Genomic DNA, 9046 nt, shown 5'->3' with positions numbered 1-9046 from the left:
TGAATATCCATTAAAAAGGTTATGTGAGCAGGTAACCCGTGCATGGTTTAAAAATCCTCAGATTTTTAATCCGAAACAAGCAGTTATTGCATGAACAGTCGACGTGTTTCGCATTAAGAATTCTCCGATTTTTTTTAAATCTGAAATGCCCCGACCATGCATTTTTAATAGATAATTAATACAGGTGAAACTCGAAAAATTTGAATATCATGCAAAGTTCATTTATTTCAGTAATGCAACTTACAATGTGAAACTAACATATGAGATAGACTCATTACATGCAAAGCGAGATATTTCAAGCCTTTATTTATTATAATTTAGATGATTATGGCTTATAGCTTATGAAACCCCAAAGTCCCAATTTTGAGGTACCCTTTGCTCAGGGGGTATGGATTAATTAGCTGACTAGAGTGTGACACTTTGAGCCTAGAATATTGAACCTTTTTATAAAATTCGAATTTTAAGCTGCATTAATGCAAATCTTTTTAATTTGCATTACTGAAATAAATGGACTTTTGCACGATATTCTAATTTTTCGAGTTCCACCTGTATATCTTGAATTTTTATTTGTTTTTTCATACCATCTCCTAATATGGTCCCTGAAAACCACGGACCAAAAACAGAGGACTACTTATTTTTTGTAGACATTTGGAAGAGGTTCAAGACGAGTACACCCAGGGCACATGAGTTTCTTATACACAGTACATTGAAATGACTCCTTCAGCTATTTATGTTCCTGGCAGAGGACACATCGTATAACCAGAATGCTCATGAGGAGGAATAGAAATGATTAACAACCCAACATTAAAGATTTGCTGCAGACTATATTCTGATGCTACATGCACACCACCGTATGTGTTTTGCGGTCCGCAAATTGACATTGCCATCCGTTTTTTTTTTGCGGATCCCTTGTAACAATGCCTAAAACAGACAAGAATAGACATATTCAATTTTTTTTTGCGGGGCTACGGAACGGACATATTGATGCGGACAGCGCACGTTGTGTGCTGTCCGCATTTTTTTAAGGACCCGTTGAAATGAATGGGTCCGCATCCTATCCGCAAACAAAACGGAACGGACACGGAAACAAACAACGTTCGTGTGCATGTAGCCTAAATTGGTGGATTGGATGCTGTGGCAAGAACTTCTGGATGGATTAGGGCTTGTCCTCGCTCAGGAGTCTGATAAACAGCCTCTGTATCTTTAAGCAGGGCACGCCCACAAAGAAGTCACACAGCTCCAGCCCAGCAGCGTGAATTCTGTGTGTGTGTGTGCTGCAGGGTCTAATGAGGAAACACCATGATTCACTCCACACTTTCTGGCTTTGCTAAAGATTCTGGTAAGTTTCCCGATTGGTTTCTACCCCCGTCCTCTTACCCCAAGTTCTTCTACGTTGGTTATTTGACATTCCAGTGCACAGGACAAGTTCACGCTATGTCTACGAGGATGAACATGACCCCCCCCCCCCCCCCATTCCATCCTATTTGCTCCCGCTCATGTTTCATAACAAACTGCTGGGCTGACATTAGCATTGGATGCTGGATGCTCAGTGATGCACATTGCACACGTTAGAATGGATGCAGAAAGTGCCACAGCGAGCGTGTAACTTCTCTATAGACACCGTATGATATTCAGCTGTATGAACGCCGCTTGCTATAGATTTCACGGCAATTGAATCTATTACTGAAGGAGGAGGAGTGAGCTGCTAAGTCTCCTTCTAGGATGCTGACGCAGGTCCTAATGTGTTGAGCTTGCTGAACCCACACTGACTTAGCAGGCGACACAAATCAGTATACGCCGTGGTCTTTCTGCTGCCAGAGGCATATCACAATGGGCCGGCCTATCATTCACTGAGCTTTTATTACAGAGCTGTTATGTAAGATGTCAGTAGCACCATAAAGGACCCAGGATTACGGTGGAATGGCGTGGAAGGATGGAGCGGAGGGAGGCTGATGATTTTCACCTGTGAAGGGAGCGTAGCTGATGTCACTACTCCACGTTTTCCGTGGGAGGTCTACACTACAGGAGAGCTGCATCTATCTGACTGTTTCCATTGACACTCAAAGGGGGTTTCCATACTGTAAATGTTAAGAATTTGTGAATCACATCCCAGCAGACAGTCAAAATGAGGACTGCGCTTTAACTGTTTGATTGCTGAATATCATTTTATCCCTTCCTGTGTAATGGAAGCTGTTAGTAGATATATTTAAAGGTCCGCCTACACAGCGACAAAAAAAAAAAGGGTACAGCTACGCGGCAACATTTGTCACTCAATTTTCCGAGAATACAGTATTGGTGACCTATCCAGAGGATAGGTCATCGATATCTGATCGGTGGGGTCTGACTCTTGGCACCCCCTGCTGATCAATTGTTCGAAGAGGCCACAGCGCTTGGTATTGCAGCCCAGGTCCATTCATTGAAGGCACTGTTCACATCTTCGTTTTGCCGTACGTCAAGCGGATACATTTGTAAACAGAAAAAAACGTATGGCTTGACATACCCATAAACCATAATTGAGCAAACATAGTTCAGAAGTGCATACTTTTGACTCAGTTTGTCGCTGTTTTCGTTTCTATATGGTTTTTGCAAAACCTGATAGAAACATATAAATTTTCTTTTTACATTGCAGTGAATTGGAGATGTGATGGAAGCATAAGGGTACTTTCACACTAGCGTTTTTCTTTTCCGGTATTGAGTTCCGTCCTAGGGGCTCAATACCGGAAAAAAATTGATCAGTTTTATCCTAATGCATTCTGAATGGAGAGCAATCCGTTCAGGATGCATCAGGATGTCTTCAGTTCAGTCATTGTACGGTTTTTGGACGGAGAAAATAAAATTCCGGAATACTTGCCGGAATGCCAGATCTGGCATTATTTTACATTGAAATGCATTAATGCCGGATCCAGCCCTAAGTGTTCCGGAAAAACTGAACCGGTGCATGCGCAGACCTTTAAAAATTTGATAAAGATAAATACCGGATCTGTTTTTCCGGATGACAACCGGAGAGACGGATCCGTTATTGCAATACATATGTGAGACGGATCCGCATCCGGATCAGTCTACAAATGGTAACCATTTGCATACAGTTTAGGCTACTTTCACACTAGCGTTCAGAGCGGATCCGTCTGGGGTCTGCCCAGACGGATCCGCTCATATAATGCAGACTTGGGATCCGTTCAGAACGGATCCGTCTGCATTATATTGTAGAAAAAATTCTAAGTGTTAAAGTAGCTTCAGACGGATCAGTCTAGACTTTACATTGAAAGTCAATGGGGGACGGATCCGTTTGAAAATTGAGCCATATTGTGTCAAATTCAAACGGATCCGTCCCCATTGACTTACATTGTAAGTCTGGACGGATCCGTTTGCCTCCGCACGGCCAGGCGGACACCCGAACGCTGCAAGCAGCGTTTGGGTGTCCGCTTGCTGAGCAGAGCGGAGGCTGAACGCTGCCAGACTAATGCATTCTGAGCAGAACCGCATCCACTCAGAATGCATTAGGGCAGTATGGATGCATTCGGGGCCGCTTGTGAGCCCCTTCAAACGGAGCTCACAAGCGGAGCCCCGAACGCTAGTGTGAAAGTAGCCTTACGTACTTTTTTTTTTTTTACTGTATTTCTAAATGTTTCTGCTTGACATACAGCAGTGAACAGGCCCTAAGCTAGACATAGGCCACGTGACCGATTGACACAACGTCACTGGCCTAGGAAGAGGCCGCAGCGCTCAGCAGAGCGCCACCGTCTCTTCCAAAAGTTTGTCAGTGGGGAGTGCCAGGTGTCAGACCACCACGATCAGATTTTGGTCACCTATCCTGAGAATAGGTCGTCAATATTTTACTCTCAGAAAACCCCTCTATTAGTTCCTATGACTCGTATATTACAGCAGGAGAGAGGGGAAGAATCCAAATTCCACACAGTTTTCCTGGAAGCTTGTTAGCAGCAGTTTGATGGCAGCCTGTAGCCTACAGTCCATTCACAGACTGCAGGTTCACATAAACAGATATGTACATAATCCAAAGGCAGGCAGGGCCGCCATCAGGGGGGTACAGCCAATACCCCAGTAAGGGGCCCGGACCCCGGGGGGGCCTGGCCGGTCCCGAGCCTTTTTCTTTTTTGTGAGTCAGTCAGTGAGTGATAGGCCGCGTCGCTACAGGTAATCCGTATCCTGCAGTAACTTTAACTTTAAAGGGTTTCTATCACTTGGTATGACATAATTAGCTGTCAGACACTAGCGATCCGCTAGTGTCTGCTCTGGCCAACCATCCTACTATAATCACTTGTGGGGCAGAGGTTTTGCTAAAAAACTAACTTTTATAAATATGCTAATGAGCCTCTAGGTGCTATGTGGGCATCATTAGCACCTAGAGGCTCCGTCTACCTTCATACACAGCCGCCGCCCAGCGTGTCCCTCCAGCCCGCCCATGTCCTCCTCCGTGTGACGCAGCGGCCGAATTCTCGCGCATGCGCCGTGTGCGGCTGTATTCGGCGCATTTGAGATGTGAGCTCGGAGCGGTCAGACATTCAATGCGCATGCGCCGAATACATCCGCGCATGCGCATTGAATGTCTGACCGCTCCGAGTTCAGACATCTCAAATGCGCCGAATACAGCCGCGCACGGCGCATGCGCGAGAATTCGGCCGCTGCGTCACACGGAGGAGGACATGGGCGGGCTGGAGGGACGCGCTGGGCGGCGGCTGTGTATGAAGGTAGACGGAGCCTCTAGGTGCTAATGACGCCCACATAGCACCTAGAGGCTCATTAGCATATTTATAAAAGTTAGTTTTTTAGCAAAACCGCTGCCCCACAAGTGATTATAGTAGGATGGTTGGCCAGAGCAGACACTAGCGGATCGCTAGTGTCTGACAGCTAATTATGTCATACCAAGTGATAGAAACCCTTTAAATCAGCGCTCATCTCTTTACTATCTTACACTGAGCTCCGGTAACAGGCAGTGAGGGCGGCGCTCACTCACTGACGTCACGCGCCTGCTCCTCCCACTAGGCGGCACAGGCACGTGATGTCAGTGAGTGAGCGCTGCCGCCCGCACTGCCTGTTACTGGAGCTGAGTGTAAGGTAGTAAAGAGATGGCCGCTGATTAAAAGTTAAAGTTACTGCAGGATACGGATTACAGTTTATGAATGTATACTCCTGTGAGCGGCGGGGAGAGGGATCTGTGGATGGCGGCACTGTTATAGGGAGGGGATCTGTGGATGACACAGTCATGGGGTGGATCTGTGGATGACACATACAGTATAGCATAAGATGCTATATACGGTATGTGTCAACCACAGATCCCCGATAACAGTGCCGCCATCCACAGAGCCCCCCCATAAGTGTCATCCACAGATCCCCTTTATAACAGTGTCATCCACAGATCCCCCTCCATAACAGTGTCATCCACAGATCCCCCTCCATAACAGTGTCATCCACAGATCCCCCTCCATAATAGTGTCATCCACAGATCCCCCTCCATAACAGTGTCATCCACAGATCCCCCTCCATAAGGCTGGGTTCACACGAGCGTGTCCGGATTAGTTCCGGATGCGTCCCGGTGTGTTGCGGCAAACCCGCGCGAGTAGGAATGCAATTGCAGTCAGTTTTGACTGCGATTGCGTTCCGATGTTCAGTTTTTATCGTGCGTGTGCAATGTGTTTTGCACGCGCGTGATAAAAAACCGACTGTGGTACCCAGACCCGAACTTCTTCACAGAAGTTCAGGTTTGGGTTCGGTGTTGTGTAGATGTTATTATTTTCCCTTATAACATGGTTATAAGGGAAAATAATAGCATTCTGAAAACAGAATGCATAGTAAGTGATCAGTTGAGGGTTAAAAAAAAAATAATAATAATTAACTCACCTTCTCCGTTTGTTCGCGTAAGTCCCGGTCTCTTCTTTACTTCTCAAAAGATGAACTATGGGCTAAAGGACCTTTGGTGACGTCAGATCACATGCTCCAATCACATGGTGATGGACCATGTGATTGGAGCATGTGATCTTACGTCACCAAAGGTCCTTTAGCCCATAGTTCATCTTTTGAGAAGTAAAGAAGAGACCGGGACTTACGCGAACAAACGGAGAAGGTGAGTTAATTTTATTTATTTTTTTTAACCCTCAACTGATCACTTACTATGCATTCTGTTTTCAGAATGCTATTATTTTCCCTTATAACCATGTTATAAGGGAAAATAATACAGTGAATAGACTGTCACCTAGCAACCATGCGTGAAAATCGCACAGCATCCGCACTTGCTTGCGGATGCTTGCGATTTTCACGCAACCCCATTCACTTCTATGGGGCCTGCGTTGCGTGAAAAACGCAGAATATAGAGCATGATGCGATTTTCACGCAACGCACAAGTGACGCGTGAAAATCACCGCTCATCTGAACAGCCCCATAGAAATGAATGGGTCAGGATTCAGTGCGGGTGCAATACGTTCACCAACCGCATTGCACCCGCGCGGAATACTCGCCCGTGTGAACGCAGCCTAACAGTGTCATCCACAGATCCCCCTCCATAACAGTGTCATCCACAGATCCCCCTCCATAACAGTGTCATCCACAGATCCCCCATAGCAATGTGTCATTCGCAGGTCATTAGACTCAAAATGGTGATGTCACCCAGACTCCTACTGCCCACTTCACTTATTAAATTACTCACCAGTATTTCCTACCTGCACGGCTGTCAGCTACTATAGTCCAATGCTTACCAGTACACGGGATCTTATTGCTGCTGTTGTTAGTGCTCTGGGGAATTGCCACATAATACAGCAAGACATAAATTCCAAGCCAGTGACACATCAGCACCTAAGACTGTTTTATTGCATGGTTGACAGCTCTCAAAAATAGCTCTTACTGGCAATTACAGTTTAATACAGTTTGAGGAAATAAAAAAAATAAAAAATAGCAAGTACATGCAGGGCCCTATTACTGCATGTAGTGTTAACTAACAGTTAACAATTATCTCAGCCTGAAAAGAACAGTAAAAATAAAACAAAAACTACTTTATTCAAAGATACTGCGATAAAATCCGGGCAACTAAACCCACATAAGATACACAAGCAGGCTGTATGGATGCCTCAAGTGGTAAGAGGTATATAAATACGCAGACCTCAGCCACCCTGCACCCAAAGGTTGCACTTTATTTTACTTTATGGTGGTGGCTAGACATTCATTCCAACACACCCACCATGCCTCCACTGGCCCTACAGTATACTGGGTAACTCAAACACTGATCGCTTGCAACTATGTGTTTGCGATCAGAGCAAGTGAGGGGATATACAAACACCAGCTGGCCGTGCAGCTGTTAATACTTAATATCTTGTATCTATACAGAGCCAATACCAGTAATCCTACTCTAATTACTTACACTACATCTATGCTCAACGTGTTTCTACATGGGGGAGTAAGCCCCACGTGTCATCAGGAGCAATCTCTTTAGCAGAGTAGTCTGTGTACAAAGTACAAAAGAACGCAGTCCACCACTGATGGCGTGTGGACCACATGTGCCCAGCACTTGGATGGCCATAGGCGGGCACTCTAGATGCGGGTCTAAATACAGAAAGCCCCACCCCCGTAGGCGTGCGCCTACGATCGTTCCCCCAATCAGGAGTGTGGGGGTCGGCGGCCGAGATACAGGATTATCGCACGAGGGCAGAGCAAAGAGCGCTACAGCTAGCAAGGGAATATACAGTACATCGGCGGATAAAAACATAATCTCCAGTATGAATACATTGGCTCAATAATTATTGGTACTTAGGACCACCGAGGGGTATCAGAGAGAGGGATCAAACCACCTCCATAAGAAAATCGGACCATGTATTAGAGGACGTCCTCAAATATAACATGAAAACGCAGGCAAATGGGTTATTAGAATATTTAAGATATTAAGTCACATCTCCAGATATATAATAAATCAAGTAGGTGAAAGGAAGGGCGAGTGGCCACCAAAGACCATCATATTCACCCACATAAACTCCCCAGGGCCATATATCAAATAAAGCAGGCAAAGGAAATGGCATCATTTAACCCTTTGGGACAATCAGTTTCTAGATTGAGGATCCACAGGGCTTCTTCACTTAAAAGTGTCACATCACTGTCTCCACCACGCTGGGACCTCTTGACACTCTCTATGCCCTGAAATTTGACCATTTTCACATTTCCATCATGATAATCGCCCACATGTCGTGCGATTGGGGTCTCCTTTTTATTCCTGATGTCTGACATGTGTTCCCCGATCCTTTTCTTAAACTCCCACTTAGTTTTGCCTACATACTGTATACCACAGTTACATGTAAGCAAATAGATGACCCCTATTGTTCGACAATTAGTAGAGGATCTGATGTAATATTCCTTGTCTGTAGTGGAATTTCTAAACCTTTTGCCAGACTCTCATGCTACGCAAGACCCACATGGGTAGGTTCCTACTGTGGTATTCCGAAGCCAAGTTTCTTGAAGGGGCTATCATAAAGGTTGTGTACCAACCGATCTCATAAGTTTCAACTCCGTCAGTACCTGAAATCTAATTCGGAGCAGTTTCTCAGCGCCCTCAAAAATTGCCATTTCGGGATCTCTCTTTTTAAAGTCACCGGGTGCCTACTCTCCCAACGGAGCAAATTATTCGTATTTTTCCGGAGAAGGATAAATCGAAAAAAATGTATGCTTATGGCATTAATGTCACAAGTAAAAAAGAGGCCAAGTGCATTGTTACTAAGCACTGACACAAATTCCATAAATTATTCTTTAGTGCCATTCCACAAGAGGAACACTAATGGTTAAGACACAGTCATGACTATTAACAGAGTTGTAGACACAGATAGAGCTATGGCACACAGTAGCGGAGAAGGCCCTAGTCCCAGGATAATTTTTTCTTTTAAAAAGGTAATACTTGTTATGTAAACCTATTCAGGTAGTGTCTCCCTTAGAACTTTCCACTAAAGAAGTAACTTGAAGTTTCCAATGTAAAATCTGTAACCGGGTCCTCCAACTTTATAATGATATTGTATATAGGGCAGAGTAATGGTGGGTTTACACGGGCTAAGGAGCAGCC

The 9046-nt window shown here is 45.1% G+C and overlaps 1 protein-coding gene across 2 annotated transcripts in view; it reads left to right on the top strand.

Moving 5' to 3' along the window:
• The first annotated feature begins 1232 nt into the window (after positions 1–1232).
• Positions 1233–9046, top strand: part of PCGF5 (polycomb group ring finger 5) — a 107390-nt gene continuing 99576 nt past the window's right edge. For both annotated transcript variants that reach the window (XM_040437290.1, XM_040437286.1), the window contains exon 1: positions 1233–1339. The gene's annotated coding sequence lies outside the window, so the exon portion shown is untranslated. The remainder of the gene's footprint in view (positions 1340–9046) is intronic.

This window comes from Bufo bufo, chromosome 6, assembly GCF_905171765.1.
Source record: "Bufo bufo chromosome 6, aBufBuf1.1, whole genome shotgun sequence".
Taxonomy (NCBI): domain Eukaryota; kingdom Metazoa; phylum Chordata; class Amphibia; order Anura; family Bufonidae; genus Bufo; species Bufo bufo.
Note: the sequence above shows the minus strand (reverse complement) of the source record. Positions and strands in the feature narration are given on the sequence as shown.